The sequence below is a fragment of the Podarcis vaucheri genome (genome assembly GCF_965113315.1).
Source record: "Podarcis vaucheri genome assembly, chromosome: 12".
In the NCBI taxonomy this organism is placed as follows: Eukaryota; Metazoa; Chordata; class Lepidosauria; order Squamata; family Lacertidae; genus Podarcis; species Podarcis vaucheri.
The window spans coordinates 16,995,396-17,013,629 of record NC_138750.1 but is presented as its reverse complement, the minus strand read 5'-3'; the positions used below and the strand labels follow the sequence as shown (position 1 = coordinate 17,013,629).

The 18,234-nt window shown below is 44.3% G+C and overlaps 2 protein-coding genes across 6 annotated transcripts in view; one reads left to right on the top strand and one right to left on the bottom strand.

Moving 5' to 3' along the window:
• LOC309515333 (prostatic acid phosphatase-like) overlaps positions 1-18,234 on the top strand; it is a 264,606-nt gene that overhangs the window by 106,635 nt on the left and 139,737 nt on the right. The gene's annotated exons all lie outside the window — the stretch shown is intronic.
• CPNE4 (copine 4) overlaps positions 1-18,234 on the bottom strand; it is a 259,861-nt gene that overhangs the window by 187,894 nt on the left and 53,733 nt on the right. For 3 of the 5 annotated variants that reach the window (XM_082193041.1, XM_082193045.1, XM_082193042.1), the window contains 2 exons: positions 16,584-16,721; positions 11,218-11,427 (listed from right to left, as the gene is read on the bottom strand). The gene's annotated coding sequence lies outside the window, so the exon portion shown is untranslated. Of the gene's footprint in view, positions 1-11,217; positions 11,428-16,544; positions 16,722-18,234 lie in introns of all 5 variants that reach the window. The other 2 variants (XM_082193044.1, XM_082193043.1) reach the window with 2 other exon arrangements.

Below are 18,234 nucleotides of genomic sequence, written 5' to 3'. Positions count from 1 at the left end.
ATGTCAGCTTTACCAATTATAACAGTAGCCTTTCTGCTCCAATTTCTAAAGCTCCTTTTACACTGCACGTCGTGCAAAAATCCATCCACGCCAGCAGGTACTGCAGTGGAAACTCTGCCTCCGTCCAACAGCTGTTGAGCAGAGGTCCATTCTGCAGCTTTCCTTAAAACTGAGCAGCCAATCCAGAGGTGCGTATGATGCTCCGCAAGGAGCATTCTTGCATTCTGCAGGGTCCAGGTGATCCTGCCCTGTCTCTGCAGAACAGCTGTGAAGGGGCAGAGGCAATCCTGGAGATGGGGTGGTGCTTGTGGAACATCACCTGCACCCTGCAGGATCTTGGACACCCCTGCACAAAAACATGATTTTCTGGGTGTCCAGGCTTGTACACTGATTTTTTTTCTGGAAGCAAATAAAATGGAAACTACACCTTTGTTTTATTCTGTTTGGCTTCCAGAAGTGGCTTTTATATCACATAATAGCTCAGTGTTGAAATGAATACTCAACAGCCAGTCCATTTTGTATTTGGAATTTTTGACCATTAAGCCATCCCTCACAATCTTTGAATTTTTGGCGTTACTAGTGTCCTTGCCATCCTTCCGGTCAAATCCCAATTGAATTTAAAAACCAACAGAACATGCCATCTACTGTGGGTCTTTTTCAAGTGGTAGGAATACAAGGGCATAAAAAAGATATAAAACTGTCAATCACCAAATCAGGATTACTACAAATACCTAAAACATAAATTACTTCCAGTGTGATGTTTCACCAGACACATGTACATGACCATTTTAAGTATGAGATAGAAGACCTCAAATTTTTGTAATTAAATTTTGCCATTTAAAATATTATTATTTATTAAATTTGTATACCACCTTATACCTGTAGATCTCAGGATGTGTCTGATTAAGTGAGTGGGATAGGCTGCAATCCTCACCACACTTACCTGAAAAGAACTTACTTCAGAGTAGATATGGTTGAAATTACAACCATAGACTGTTTTATAATGAACCAGTTACAGATAGGTAGCCGTGTTGGTCTGCCATAGTCAAAATAAAAAAATTCCTTCCAGTAGCACCTTAAAGACCAACTAAGTTAGTTCTTGGTATGAGCTTTCGTGTCTGAAGAAGTGTGCATGCACATGAAAGCTCATACCATGCACACGAAAGCTCATACCAAGAACTAACTTAGTTGGTCTTTAAGGTGCTACTGGAAGGATTTTTTTTTATTTTTATAATGAACCGTTAGTCTGTTCATTAACTTTGTCTTTAAGTTAGCATAAGGTTCTCAATTGCTTTTTCCTACATAAGACTGGAAATTCACTAAATTCGAAAGAGAACACACAGGAAAATTACTGATATATAAGTATATGCTGATGTGGCTGAGATATGCATATCTATTGTGTGCTATGATATATGAAAAAGAACGTATTTCCACATTTGTGGATTATGAAGTGGAATAAAGACTTGCGCAAATTAAATCAATTGTAGCAGAATGCAAAATGCCAGATGAAGGTGTGAATTAATGTTGGAACAGATTGTTCATACAACGCTAGTCCTATACTATCTAACCCGGGAGTATGAACTCAAAGGGACTCACCTCTGAATAGACATGCATATGATTGTACTGTGTAATTCTAGCAAATGTGTTCTGGATTGCAACCTTAAGAAAACGCCTTACCAATAGTCTGTAACCAATCTCCCACATAATCCAATGCTTCTGAGATGAACTTTAAATATGTTCCAAAGAGCCCCAGACAAAGGTCTTAATATTTGCTTCATTGAATTCCTATACTTTTCCCTTTTTCTAATTTAAGACTAAACAATGGTGGGGGGAGGGCATATTGAAAATCGGGGAGAAAGATCAAACCAGAGACATGGAAGGTGATAGTGATGTGCACTTCTAATTACATCTAAAAGAACAACAGATCTATCAGTAGATATTGTCTACTTTGGCTGTACGTCTGACGCTCCAGCCCTAAACAAGTTGACCATGATCGAACACCAAGTAATCCATGGTTACATGTACTGCACTCACTGGACTTGAACATCAACTTGCATTTAGATTGTGGGCACTGTGTGGAAATAGTTCCATTGATTTCAAAGTTCCCATTGCTAGAATGTGTTCAACATGCATTTTCAATCAGGATCAATAGGTTGGAGCCTAAGGAAACTTAGAGCTCATCCAGATTGCCTCTGGCACCACATTTCTAGGCACAGGTCTGAGCTTTAAAGCTCTGTGACTGTGCATTTGGGGTTGGGGTTGTTGTTGTTGTTGTTGTCACAGTGCTTTCCCTGGGGAAACCCACAGTTTCCTGCTGAACTGGAGCAACTGACAATTGAGTTTTCTGCAGATTTCCATTTGATTCAGCAGTAAAATGTGGGTTTCCCCAGGAAAATGTGGTGCAAAAGTATGGTGCAAAAGGAAGTCTGGATGAGACCTTAAAGAAGTTTTCCGAAGGGAACTTTCCTGTCTTCTCTGCTACAATCCCCTGAAAGGCATCTCTGTATAATTAAGGGGCCCTCCTGAGCTATGTGGGATAGGCAACAGGGGAGGAGGAAACAGAAAACTTTCCTTCCATAAATGAACTTCCTTAAATTAATTTATCTGAGAATCCAAGTCATAAGAACATAAGAAACAGTCTTATACCAAGGTAGACAGATCCTCTATCAAGCATGGTATTGTCTACACTGACCCTTTCCTGAGCAAGCAGATGTATTACTTCTATGAGATGGCAAAGGTTCTGCTACATTCATGCCACCAGTTAGTAGGCTCTAGACTTTAAAAAACCCCTACTATGACTTCAAATTTTCTGCAATAATTTAGTGGGGCATCTCAAAAAGAGATGCTCTAACACAAAGTTATTTAATCAAGTTTAAAGCCAGGTACATAGCAAATGACTAATAGCAATCTTAGGATCCATATACAGGCAGTGCTCCCAGCTGGTTTTAATATCAAATGTGCCTTATAAAGATTAACCAAGTGCCCAGACTGGCCCCAGTTCATCAATGGAAAATAATGGATATGAATTATTTTGAGGCAGTCTCATCAAAGCTGCACAAAATCACAAGATAAGCTTTAAAAAGAGCATTGTGAACTCGTATTTTGTTTTATCTACCATGTCTAAAATTAATCAGAGGGTTTACACATTTCTTGGAGAAAAATTAGTAAAATCGCCACATTGTCTAGCTGTATGTTTATGTTTACACAGCCCCAAAGCAAATGTGGAACTAATCATGAAGGATCACATATGCAGAAAAACTGGAAGGCAAAGCTAATTTTAATCAACAGAAAATTGACTGCTTAAAAGGAAACTCTGTTTCTGAAACGAGATGCTGCCAATAGCTCACTTTACCGTGCCTAAGTGACGACACTGGAAGAAGTTGCCAGAGAGAAAAATTAAAGGAAGGTGGAAACAAGATAAGGAACGGAGACAAGAGAAGAATCAAGGAAGTCATATAATTGGATTGCACCAATATGCCTGAAAAGGAGATGAAGGGCCCATAGCTGTCAACGTTTCCCTTTTTTAAAGGGAAATTCCCTTATTCCGAATAGGATTCCTCGCAAGAAAAGGGGAAAGTTGACAGCTATGGAAGGGCCAGCTGTCAATTACAAACAGTGACATTTATTTAACATAACTGTAGATTGCTAATGGATATTGTTGGCCAAATGTGCATGATCAAATTCTGGCTTAGTAAACCAGGATACGTGGAAGCTTTGTGCAAACAGCTTTGTTCTTCCCTTTGCATAAGCAGAAAAACAACTCAGGAAGTCACAGTTAACTATAGTTCCCAGTAGGTGCAAACTTGCAGGCTTCCCAAAGCCATGCGGTTGGTGAGATCAGGATGCTGCAGCAGCAAGATGCTTATACAAAATCAGACTGTTGGTCTACACTGAAGTACAGCAGCTCTCCAGGGTTCCAGACAAGGAGTCTTCCCTAGTCTGACTTAGAGATGCCTGTGACCAAATGTATACAAAGCAGATGCTCTATCACTGAGTTACAGCCCTGTTTACCAGATGAGCTTTTGGTTCTTTAACCAGGAACTATTGTTACTGGCTTCCAAATCCTGGATGTTCATAAGTTTTTAATTGCAGTTCTTGGACTGCATGTAATGGGAAACTTCCTTCCTTCCTTCCTGAGGCTGCATGCAGGAGTAAAAGGTAAAGGTAAAGGGCCCCCTGAACATTAGGTCCAGTCGTGGCCGACTCTGGGGTTGCGGCACTCATCTCGCTTTATTGGCTGAGGGAGCCGGCGTACAACTTCCGGGTCATGTGGCTAGCATGACTATGTCACTTCTGGCAAACCAGAGCAGCGCACGGAAACGCAGTTTACCTTCCCGCCGGAGTGGTACCTATTTATCTACTTGCACTTTGATGTGCTTTCAAACTGCTAGGTTGGCAGGAACAGGAACCGAGCAACGGGAGCTCACCCCGTCGCGGGGATTCAAACCGATGAGCTTCTGATCAGCAAGTCCTAGGGTCTGTGGTTTAACCCACAGCGCCACCCGCGTCCCTGCATGCAGGAGTAGCACTGATCACCTCAGGTAAAATTTGCACATCACCATAAACCCAGCAGGGCCAGATTTTGGTAATATGGCACCGTGAGTGAGGACAAAATCTAGTTCCCCCCACTCAATATTTCTTATTTCCACAACAATTCCTTTTGGCACAGTTGCTTTTTATGGCTATTCTCTGTAGGCACCTGTATAAAAAAGGCATTATTATTATTATTATTATTATTATTATTATTATTATTATTTTGCATCCCCTCAGCTTAGTGCTGAACCCAGTGCTCTTCAGTTAAGGCAGTTCACCCCTTCAGCTGCCATCACAATGATTAGAAAAACCCAGCAGTGCACATGTAATGCGTGAAAGTAATCCTTTTTGCATTCTGATCGGAGGCTTGCTTACTCACAAGCCCACTTCGTTTCACTGCTGCTTACTACTAGTGTGTTTAGGATTACAGCCTTAGCTTTAGATAACCAGGCAGGTTTGAGAAACCGGGCTCTACCATTTTTCCAACGTTTACATTATAGAAAAAGATTGCAGCTCAGAGCACAACATGTGTTTGCTGGTATCTCCAGTGAAAAGGAATTGGGTAGTAGATGGCAGCAAAGATCACCTGCTACTGGCTGTCAGACAATACTGAGCTAGATGGGCAAATGGTCTGATCAGGTAAAAGGGAGCTTCCTGTGTTCCTTCCCAAAGGAAACAAATCTAACTAGTGAAGAGTTGGAAAGCTTACATCATCCTCCATCAGCAGGGGCTGATCCAATACGAGGTAGCACCTTACCCAACAAGGATCTATGGGACCAAACGAGCAACAAAAGGATGTGACTGAATCAGAGGATAACAACAACTTTATTGCCTCCGTCCAAAAACTGATCTACCCCATCTCTGACACAGTCAGTTCCTGATGAATTACAATAGGGGTGACCAAGCTGTGGTCTTCCAGATGTTTCTCTCCCATCAGATCTACCAGCACAGCTAATGGTTCAGGGATGATGAGAGTTGCAGCCCACAAAACACAGAGGTCACCACATTGGCAATCCCCAACTGAGAGAACCACAAGAAAACTAAAGGCACACCCTGTGGATACTATCCATGTTTGGAAATACCTTCTCAAGAGAGAGACTTGCGCCTGACTTTATACACCACTGTTGGCACACTGGTTGGAAATAAGTTCATGGGGGCAGCAAGAATATTATTGGCACAAAAATGGAAGCAAGAAGAATTACCGACAAAAGAAGAATGAAGGATGAAATTAATGGACTATGCAGAATTAGACAAACTAACAGGAAAGATCCAAAATCTGTGGGACCAGAAATTCACAGAAGACTGGTGTAAATTTACAGACTATTTGAAAAGTAATAGTGATGATCAAACTATGTTTGTAGGTTTGCAAGACGTTTTGTGAGGTGAATTAGTGGAACCATTGCAAAAATGGATAAAGGGGAGGATGATTAGTTAAGATAATTAAAGGCAAGATGAATTTAAGAAATGCATAAGAAGTGGTTAAAACGGGGGATCATCAGAGGTGCTGATGGAAGTCCCCCCCAAAAAAGATTGTATAAGTGATGAAGTTTTGTGGTATGTATTATAATTTATATGTTAAAATTAATAAAAATTATTTAAAAAAGGAAATAAGTTCATGGGGCTTACTCCCAGATAAGTACATATAGGATTGCAAAATAGCACCAGTGGATGCAATAAGATTTACTTCCACAGGAGCCTGCATAGGATCAACTTCCATATATGTCAGTGGAACTAGCTCTGACAAAAGAGTGAAAGCCGCAGGCTTATGTGGAAGTAAAGCCTATGTCATTCAACAGAGTTGCACCACAATCCTACACACACATCCTACCCTGGGAGTAAGTTCAGCAGAGTTGTTGGGGTGGTTAAGCGGGCCCAAACCTCAGGTCTGGACCCTGGGTCTCCTTTCCCTTCTTCTCCCACCCTACTCTTTAAACTTTTTCTAAAACAAAAAAACTTTGCTTACAAGGTGGCTGAGCATGATGCCAAAGATTGCTAACAGTCACCTGCCCTCTGAATATTCCTAGAGAGAAATTTGTGTATTGACTCTGCTCCCCGAGTCTTTTTTTGTGCCAAGCAATGCCCATGGGGTAAGTTTAATGGAACATAAGAGGGGCTCACCCCTGAGCACACACATATTGCAATGTTTCACGTTCAGTAAGTGTCATTAGAATTGCAAGCGGCAAGGCCAAATTTATTAAGGTAAAGGTAAAGGGACCCCTGACCATTAGGTCCAGTCATGACCGACTCTGGGGTTGCAGCACTCATCTCGCTTTATTGGCCGAGGGAGCCGGCGTACAGCTTCTGGGTCATGTGGCCAGCATGACTAAGCTGCTTCTGGTGAACCAGAGCAGCGCATGGAAACACCGTTTACCTTCCCGCTGGAGCCGTACCTATTTATCTACTTGCACTTTGACGTGCTTTCGAACTGCTAGGTAGGCAGGAGCAGGGACTGAGCAACAGGAGCTCACCCCGTTGCGGGGATTTGAACCGCCGACCTTCTGATCGGCAAGTCCTAGGCTCTGTGGTTTAACCCACAGTGCCACCTGCATCCCTTCCCAAACTTATTACTCCAATGCAAAATCCATTTGACTCTAGCAAGTGTCTGAAGAACTTCAGCCTTAGAATGGTAACCTTGAGCTGCAACTCTAAGCTTCTTATTCAGATGCAAAATTCATTAAAATGAATGGGGCATATGCTAAATAAATGTCTTTGGGGATTGGGGAAATATTCCTATTTTTCACAGCTGTTCTTGAAGTTACAATCCTATCAAGGCCCCCCTGGCCCCCGGGACTTTGGTCCAATTCAGATAGAACATCAAGCACGTAAGGAAAACACACCTGTGCACCATCTCCAATACACACAGCATCTCTTTTAAACGAGGATTCTCAGATGCCAGTACGCATGCAGTGTTAGCATGCTAGCCGGGCACCCACAGAACTCTGGCATGCTAACAAGGGATGCTTCAGTGAAGTGACCTGGTTTACAATACAATCCTATGCAGACCTACTAAGAATAAAGGATAGCGAGTGTAGGTTGAGGAACCTGAACTACACACTGCCTGCCAAAAATGCATGGAACCGTTTTTCTTACACACCCACATTAACCAGCCTTTTGCATGCATATAGTCATGTATGCCTAAGTAAACACGCACAGGCTTTTTAATAATTGAGGCTCCGTACGCTTCACTTCTTTGAACATTTTTATTTCCCATGTTTGATAGCTTTTGGTGTTGTTTCTAATTTATCTTATGCTTCTTTGTGCTGGTTTTCTGCTGGGGTAGGGGGCTCTACTGGAATTTTAGCTTTTCATATTGATGGTTTCTGTTTGATTTCAAGCGTATTTTACTGAATAAATAAATGAATAAATAAATCACCCATTAATGGATGGCACATAAATGACTAAAATCATATCAAATTGGACAACATCCTTGTTTCTGAAACCGGTTTCAACTCTTGACAGTTGCTACCACATCCCCTGACAATGAGTTCCAAATAATGCTACATCCCATAAAATGGTTGTTCTTTCAAGTTCCTGCAAGCTTTTTGCATTAGGCAAATTCCTGGTCTGCTCTCCAGATCCTCAAGCAAAGCATCTACACCAGGGTTTCCCGAAGTTGGGTCTCCAGCTGTTTTTGGACTACAAGTCCCATCATCCCTAGCTAGCAGGACCAGTGGTCAAGGATGGTGGGAATTGTAGTCCAAAAACAGCTGGAGACCCAAGTTTGGGAAGCCCTAATCTACACTACCCCAAAGCTTTGCTTCTGACCATTCTGACTGTGCGTCAAGTGGGTGATGCCTTTAATGTGGCATATTTATTATATATTTGACTCAGAGTTTCCTTATGCAGTCTGAAAGTTCTAGTTACTTGGGACAAATGCGTAGATAGGTGGTGTCAGCACTGAACACAAGGAACACCATTTACCCTCCAAGGCACCAAAACCCCAAAAAACAATCAAGGGGTATTCTGAATAAGCCCTTCCCCTGTTTATAGGGCAGTATCTTTTATTGATTTTGGTAAACAGCTCTTGCAGCTTTCAAAAATGCAACTAATACAGTTCAAAAATACAACGCTCCACCCCACTAAAAAAAACAAACCAAAATAAAAGAAATCTGAACATTGAATCTTAATAAAATAATGAACAGTTGTTTATGGCCATCCTTTCTTGTTGACACCAACTCAAGCCCAAAGGTCTTTTTCTGGGGTGGGACAACTGGCCATCTCCTTCTCTGCAGGCAAACAGAAGCCAATGGACCTCTACCACTGCAAAGCTGAGCTCAGATTCTCCATATCCCTCCCCAAACATTGGGGTGAAGGGTGAAACCCTGAAATTCGCTTTGGAATCCTTTCCCCCTCTTCAGGAAAGGAGAGAGAATCTTTCACGGCATTTTCTTTCAGGTTATAATCCTATGCCTACTTACTTGAAAGGAAGTCCCATTGATCACAGTGGGACTTATTTCTGACTAAAGATGCCTAGGATGAAGGTGCGCAAAGCACTTCCCGAATCACAGACAAATTCAGGAGAGAAGTTGAAAGGGGGAGGGGATCCAAACATACATCCTAGCCAATCCAGGTTTTCAAAAAAGAAGCCAATTTGAAAGCAACAAAAATGTGACTACTCAAGACAAGGTTGCAATTATCTCTGAGGGCAAATGTGCCTCAGGAACACTAGAAATGCGAGCAATTTTACAGTCCTCTTTTTATTTAGTAGATTTGTTAGTCGCCTTTCAAAACACAGTATTTTCCCAAAGAGGTCTCCCAAAAGCTATTCTTTCTTACTTTCTAATGATGTTTCCCGTTAATGCCGTTGTTCCCGATACTATTTGTGACAAATGCTCCCTCCTTAAGTTTTCCCCAAACCACTAACAACAGTATATATCTTTTTTTCACGCACACACACTCGTTGCTTCTTTTGGATTGTCCTGTGGTTATTACGCAAACGCAGCAAGCATTTTAGGTAGATAATCTATGAACCGGCCCCAATATTATTGTTTATTAACACTGGTAACCCATCACACATGTAAAACTTAAGGTGGAAGAAGTCAACGAAGCAACAGATTTGAACCCAGATCTCACCCAAGTTCCCATTACTGGTCCTGTGCACCAAACTCCCATTTGCCTCTCAAAAAATTTCCCTACACTGCCCAGGGAACCAGACATTCAAATAGAAGCCATGCCAGTAAACACTTGGGGTTATATTGGGTCTGGGGAAATACTTATTGACACGTTATGCTGCATATTCTTTTTGTAAACGGTGGCTTCAGCCTGGGCTTTCTCATCAGAAAATGCCTACTCAGAAATGCCTACTCAGAAAGCAGCCCTGCCAAGCTCAGGATCAGTCCTAGGTAATAAGGAGTACAGGGCTGCAGCTCAGATATGAAGCATCATCAGATGATCAGAAATCACTGCTGAGCACAGCACAGCTGAAGGGAGTTAGGAAGGCTTCAATGCCAGGTGTCAGATTCTGAAACTCAACAGGGATATGACGTCCATCGGTGGGTACTTTGAGCCAAAAAAGAGAAGTTGTTGAACTGGGTATGATGACTGATAATGACCAATTATCCACCCTTCTTCACCCTAAGGTGCCGGCATGGGTTACAACATTAAAACGCAATATTAAAAAACCCAGCTCAGAACAATTTACAATTGCAGAAATAAGGTGGGTCTTAAAACTCTACACCTCAAGTGTCAAAAGCCAGGGTTAAGAAGTGCGTTTTCAGCATTCGCCAGAAGCTGTGTAAGGCGCACCTCTGTGGGGAAGGAGCGCCACAACTTAGGGGGCTGCCACAGATATCCAAAGTAACCGGGAGAGAGAACGGAGCTGTGCGAGGATTTTGAAACGGAGAAACCAGTACAGGAGACGATTATCTAACGTTTTGAAACAAAACGCCCATCGAGGGGTTTTCTTTTTATAGAGAATATTGTTTTTCAAGATATTCCTTACACTTAATAACTGATACATACACACACACACACACATATATATATATATATATGTATATATATATATATACATACATACATACACTTATACCAGTAACTGCCACAGATAACAAGGCTGCTTCCTCTCTCAACTTCACCCAGATTGGAAATAAGTGCAAGGCAAAGAGTCTGCCGTAGCTGTGGGAGCCCATGCAGTGAGGGCAGCGCTGGGGGGGAGAGAGACTCATGCTCTCGCCCACTTGGGCTGGGGTCCCTTTGCAAAGACATAAAAGGGATCCTGACGAATGGAGCCCAATCAGTGCCCTATTTCCCCTCAATAACCGGAACAGAGCACAACCCGCTTCCGATAGCTCAGCGGGCCAGAGCATGCTGCTGCTAACACCAAGGTTGCAGGTTCGATCCCCGCATGGGACAGCTGCCTATTCCTGCATTTCAGGGGGTTGGACTAGATGACCCCCAGGGTCCCTTCCCCACTGGACAACTCTATGAAAAAAAGGGGACCGTTTTGTTTCCCGTGGACTCGAAATCACAGCTCTTTGCCCAAGAGTCCGGGGTCCCCAACTTCCCCCGGGAGACCCCCGTGACTGAGGGTCCTTCCGCACGGCGAGAGGCGCCGCGTAACGTGGGAACGCGGGTCTGGGAGGGAGAGAAAGAAACGGCTGGAGATGGAGAGAAAAAGTTAGCCAGCATGCCTTTTGGGAGGGTGGGATGCAAAGCGGAGCAGCCGAGGGGAAGCCGCCTTACCTGAGCAAGGGATCTGGGAAGAATGGAGCGCTCCGCGAACCGGCTCTTTCTCGCTCCCTCGCAGGACGGAGGGGCTCCTGCCGCGCTCTTGGCAAATCCTCGCTTGCAGCTAGCGGGGCGCTCAGGGAGCCGGTGGGGCGCTCGGGAGTTTCATCCCTCCAGGAAGCCGGGCTCCATCCCTCCGCGCTCTCGGGCTCCGCTCGCCTCTGACTGAGGAGGAGAAGGGAGAGAGAGGGAGAGAGAGAGGCTGGGCTGGGCTGGGCGCGGGCGGAGAGGCAGCTCCGCTCAGCGAGAGACGCCCGCCTTCTGGAGCGCGCGCGGGCGCCTGGGCTGAAAAGGAGGCGGAGAAACCCCCCGCGCGCGCCCCCTGGAGGCATCGGGCAGGCACAACGCCTCCCCTTTATATTTGTATTAAGCTCTCCGGTGTGTTTTTTCTCTCTCCCCCCCCCCCCGCCCCGCACCTTTTCTTTTCTTTTTTGCAAGCCGAAACTCCCCGGGGGCCGTTTGCCTTAAGAATATACTGCCTGCTCAGTTAAAGTTCTTTCAAGTGTGTCAATTGCTAACGTGCCCAGCGCGAAGCTAAGTGAAGCTAAAGAGAACGAGAAGATGTGTGTTGTGGTTTCCCAAATGAAGGATCCGGTAGAATCGTAGAGTTGGATCCCTGAGGATCCTCTAGCCCAACCCCCTGCAATAGGCAGCTGTCCCAAACGGGGATCGAACCTGCAACCTTGGTGTTATCAGCACCACGTTCTGAACCAACTGAGAGGTGCAAAAGGTACCGTTTGTCCAAAAACCTCCTGGCGATTTATGGGACTGAGAGTTTCTATGAGGATGCTTTTATTTTCACCCCACCTCTAGCTCGGGGCTAGTTATAGCCCTGAGGGGGTGGGCAACCTGTGGCCCTCTGTCTCATTTTGTGTGGCCCTCGGCCAGATTTCATGGGGGTGGCAAGGAAGGGGAAAGTGGAGGGGAAAAGTGGCAGGAAAATAGAGCGCGGAAGAGAGAGAGAGAGAGAGAGAGAGAGAAATGTGTGTGGAAGAGAGAGGGAGTGGCAGAATAGAGAAAAAGGGGCTCTCCCCATTGCCTTTGTGTGGCCTCTGGCAAAGCACCTCCAAAGGATTATGCCCCCCGACAGAAAAAAAAGGCTGCCTATGGAAGGGCTTCAGTCCTAGTCCTGGAAGAAATCTGAAATCCTCTGCACCTTTGCCAAACATTTAAATCAGCGTTAGGAGCCGTGAGGCAACATGCCAGAACGTGGGAGCTCCTGGAGTCAAGGAATAGTCTTAAACCTATGAGCAGGGTCTATCCCATGAGGTGACCACCCCCAGGGTGCCCTCCTCAGAACATTACTGCTTGCTAATGCGCCGTGAAGGATATCGTGCCATGCTATGGCATTCCAAAGCACGGTTTGAGGTGTTGGAATTAAACTCTAGTTCCCATTAGCAGAATAGGCGGAAGTCAGCCTTGGGTTGTTTGACCCTTTAATTAGTTCTCCCCCACCCCCTTCGCAAGACACTCTTTTAAAGTTTAAATAACGGATAACTTTTGCTCAGTGTGCTTGCAGTTGCAGATTAAATATACAATGCCGGTGGATGTTTCTAAAATTCCTAATACATCCGACATAGATCAAACTATTGCAACAGATTGGCTAACTCTGAGGCAGACAGCAGCACAACACAACATGCCTGCTGCTGTAATTGTTAAGACTGTTAACTAACTGCCATAACTGAACCAATTGCCACAACTGCCACACAGTTCTTGCCATTAACCCTTTGCACATGCATTTTGGATGCTGACATCCCACATGAGGAGCCCCAGGCCTGGGAGCTGAATCTGACTCTCCTGTCCTCTCCATCCTTCCCCTGGGACTCTCAACAGGCCTCAATATCCCTCACGTGTCTCAAGCACTCCTGCTCAGTTGGGATGCCCTCATGTCTTTTGCCTGTCAAGATAGATAGGGTGTGTGTGTGTGTGTCTTTTTTGTGGCCTCACTTACAAAGGAATGGTGCACCCATTTTGGTCTCTGGCCAAATATTGTTAAATTTGCCCATGGCAAGTCTATGTTTATACACAATTTTTCCCCACGTGTTGCAAGTTTGTACATAACACGTTTAGGAACATAGGGAACTGCCTTATACCCCCATCCAAACATTGGTCCATCTAGCACAGTACAGTGGTACCTCAGGTTAAGTACTTAATTCGTTCGGAGGTCCGTTCTTAACCTGAAACTGTTCTTAACCTGAAGCACCACTTTAGCTAATGGGGCCTCCTGCTGCTGCCGCGCCGCCGGAGAACGATTTCTGTTCTCATCCTGAAGCAAAGTTCTTAACCTGAAGCACTATTTCTGGGTTAGCGGAGTCTGTAACCTGAAGAGTATGTGACCTGAAGCATATGTAACCCGAGGTACCACTGTATTGCCTGCACTATTGGCAGTGCTCTTCAGGGTTCTCAACAGGAGACATTCCCAGCCGTGCCAGGGAGATGCTAGAGATTTGAACCCAGAACCTTCTGCATGAAATGAAAATGCTTTCCCACTGAGCTATGGATGGGACCTCACATGTGCCACCTCACATTTCAGGATGGCAGAAAGATAACATACAAATGTTGGTACATTTGTACGTCCATTTACAATGAATAAATGATTTGATATCCCTTAATGGTGCCGCTTCAGCCTGCCTTGTGGTGGGCATCGCCCTGCCTGGGTCTGCCTTGGCAAACCGCCACTCTCCCTAGATCTGTAGCAGCAAAGGTTTACTGAGCCCAGAAATACCACCTAGCCCTGTCTTTGACGCACATCCACAAATAATATATTGCTTGGGAAGCCAGTTCCTCATGGGAAAGAGGGCATGAAGCCGTGATGAATATTTCCCCCCTTGCCCTGGTGAATTCAAGCAGTTGGCAAACTGGCAAATCACACTGGTATGGGCTCAGTATGGGCTTTGAGATGCATGAAGTGCAGGAAATAACCCGTGGTTGCCATAGCCCACAGGATGATTGGTCACCAGAAGGTTTCCACAGCAAGGGGGGGGGGGACATCCAGCAGCAACAACAACAACTTGTAATAGAGAGCCAGCCTTCCCTGCCAGCAAGCCCTCGCTCTCTAATGAGGATGTATTAACAACTGCATTTATCTCACTTTATCTTATTGCTGGAAACACATTAAAGATTCGTCTTAGTGCAGATAGGCAGCACATATGGAAATAATGCTTTTTCATTGAGCATGTGGCATGATTATTGAAAGTAGACTACCCTCATGCAACCTCAAAGATGTACAAGACCCAATGAGCATCTGCAAAAAATAAACACAATTCCCTGCTGTAATTCTGAGTGAGATTTACATTTACCTGTAACATCTCCTCCTAATCATCGGTTTCCTGTGTGTTTTCCCCTTACCTCCTTCCTGTACCCATTACTGTCAATGTACAAGGCGGTGTTGTCTTCCTCGTTCCTTATTTAGAACACCTACGGCGAAACAGCTTAAGGTTTTAACCATTTCTGATCTTCAGCAGCAAAGTTCATTTTCACATCTGGGGTTTGTATACAAGATGTCAGAGGTTAATAACACCAGGGACATCGATTTCATCATAGTGCCCTAGGCTAGTCCTATCAGAGGAATATGGAATATGATGACTAAGGAATGCGAAAGAAAGAACAGATTTTCTTAATTTGCAGCGCAATCTTAACCATGTCTACTCAGAAGCAAATCCTTTTGAATTCTATTGGAATTATTCCCAGTTCAGTGGAATTAGGATCCTATCATTGCAGCTCAAAGACATTTAGCCAATGTTTGGTCTGTATATATAAGCCTCGGTTGTTCACCTTCCATAATTTCTTCTTGTGATTAGAGCACAGAATTGAGTTTCTGAATGTCATTGACATAATATGTGTCATAAAATCCTAAAATTGTAGAGTTGGAAGGGACCCCAAGGGTCATCTAGTCCAACCCCCTGCAGTGCAGGAATCTTTTGCCCAATGTGGGGCTCAAACCCACAACTGAGATTTAGAATCTCTTGCTCTGCCAACTGAGCTATCCCTTCAAGCAGTCCCAGCCTTCCTGGGTGTAGCAAATGCAGCCTGTGAATGGGGTGATTTGGGGAATGTAGCGAGCACCAAAGACATGCCAGCATTCTGTATTTACATAGCCACCGCATTCACAGAACTACCTGGTTACAGTTGTTCACCAGGAAACAGCTTGAATGGATATCAAATGCTTTGTGAGGATTGGCTCTTCCAGTTGTTGTTTTTTTAGAAAAATACATTTCTATCTCACATGGTTTTGCAAGCATCTGTGCACCACAGTTACCCTTTTATTTAAAAGAGGAATGCACAGCTCAGGCGTTGAACTTTGCATAGGTTAGATCCCATGGTCAATCCTTTGAAAAGTCCAGGACCCTGGAGAGCAACTGAGTACTGAGCCAATGGAACTGACTTAGTCAAGTAAAATGAGTTTCTCGTTCCCACACCCTTCCTGTCCCTTATTTGCATGCATTCCCCCCACCTTCCACTATACCACACCTTGACAAAGAACAAGAAGCAGTTCCAGAGGTATAAGGGCAAATACCAGGTTAAGGTTTAAGCATGCTGCAAACTGAGCAGGTTATTCAATCAAACATATATATCACCAAAGCATGTTAGGTATTGCTTCCTCCACTTCTTCCCTCTATCTTTCCATGCCTATATACTTTTTTTGCCTTTTTTCAAACTGTATAATTTTGTATTTCTGAGAAGTTGCTTAGTCACATTCACCATGCCCTTGCATCAGGCGGGGGTTCCGGTGGGAGTGTGGGCTGAATTCTGGCTTGTGGGACGACCAAATTGTTTGTCTTTACACAAGAACCCCAAGAACTACCAGTGAGGGCCAGGTACAAAAGTTGTACAGTTCGTATTAAAGAGCAAGGCACCTCTGAGCACATTCTGAGCCTAGAGATTTGTTTTCTGTGTGAGATCAGAACTCACAGTCCTTTCATATAAAAGTCCGTCCCTGGTTAACTTCCTTCATTTAAGCTGCCCAATTTAGACAGCAAAAGTTGTTTTGCTATCATTACTGTTGCTGATCTATCACCCCAGAAATTGACTATAGAGAATACAAATCTACCTTCTACCAACCACTAATCCAGTGCATATTGTTCCAGAAAAATACTGGGGGGGAATTATAGACAAACACAATGTGCTTCATGTTAAGTACAGGACCATCATTTAACTGCTCCAAGAGGAATATTTTTAAAGCATGTTTCCTGTCTTTGCTTGTCTCATAAATCAGCCTGGGGGTGGGGGAGACAGAGAGCCTAGACATTATTATGTATAGAAGAAACAGCCTTGAATCTCACCCTGTGGTTATTTATATATCACTCTGATATGCTTCTCACCAGTTCGACTCTTTGCTCGATTTAACTGCTACGTCTCCATCCAGCACTGCTGAAGAGATCAGGTTTTCCTCCCCACCAATAGGATGTTCAGCTGTTCCAAGGAAGAAAGGCAGAGGAACCAAAAATACCATCTTCTTCCTGTGGGTGGCATCAAAATATCTTTAGTATACAAAAGGTTTGTTGCAAAAGAGAGACAGAAAGCGGAGAGAGAGAGAGAAGGATTATTTGGGAGTGAAAGGTTTCTATTTTTGCCAGTGTTCTCACATGACTTTAAAAAAATAAATAAATAAGTCATTTAAATTAACACAACCGTTTTAAATAAACCAGTGCCACAATACTGCAAGTATTATGACTATCACCTTTAGTCACATACTATGTAAATGATGGGGAACTTCAGGCGGAGGGGCCAAATGTGGCCCTCAACTCCTCCCGGTCTGGCCCTTGAGACTCTCCATTGGCAACCCCCTTCACTGGCCCTGCTTTGATAATGCTTCTGGGGAGTAGAGAGGGGTCTGTGGGTGGGTGTAGAAACCAGCCTACTGTACAAAGCTAAAACTTACATTTGCTCTACCCACATATGTCTCTGCTCCTTGCCCAACACTGGAATGTGGGGCCCCAGGAAATCCCCTAGAAGGGAATGTGGCGCTCAGGTGGGAAAAGCTTCTGTTTCCCTGTGCTATGCAGATTTTGCAAGCAGAATGCTGCAGAGAAGTATCTAGGGAAGGAAGTACCCAATGGCAATGGCCATTGCAATGCACTGGTTCCATCTGAATGCACTGGGTGTTCTCAGGGATCATCTCTACATCAACATATTTGCTTACACGGTGGTTTTTAGGGAACAACTACAAAGGGGTAGTTTTTAGGGACTAGCTTCCAATGGTTGAACCCATTGTGAACGCATTGAACCTCAGCTGTCTGGCAGCTTAAACAGTGGTCTTTAGGCATCATATCCAATGGACTAGAGCCACAAGGGTCCCTCAAGTTTCCGCCAGCAACACCTGCACTGCAATGGTCCATTATCATAGACATAGGAATACATTGGATTGAGATCGAGAGACCCAGAGTTCAGCAGGAGCCCAAAATAAACATAAAACCCCACAAGTGTATAGACCTAAGAACGAACCAGAAGCAACCTTTCTTATTTTAGTCATGCTACATTCCAGCAAACTTCTGGAGAGAAATGTGGGGGAACACAAGCACAGGGGGAACACACAATGCTCACCCATTAGGGTAGGAAAACTGGTGCCCTCCAGAGCTTGGAATACATGCCCCAACCTCTCATATGGAGCTCAAAAACACCCACAGGGCTGCAGGATCACCATCCCTGCTATGAGGGGAATAGTTGTAACAAATCTTGGGGTAAGGGCTTTAGGTTCTCCTGGGCGCAACACATTTCCTACTGCTGTTAAAAGGCTAAAACATATTTTTGTGGGACTCCAACTCCTATCAACCCCTGCCAGCATGGCAAAGGGAAAGGAAGATGGGAGTTGTAGTCCAATTACATTTGAAGGGCCCCCACCCCCAAACTAAAGTGCCAATCCTAACTTAACATATTTGCTGGGGGGCAAGCCCCATTGAGCACAGTAGGGTTTACTTCTGAGTAAACATGCATAGGACAGGTCAAGGAATGTCGGCAGGAGGTGCCAGTCTC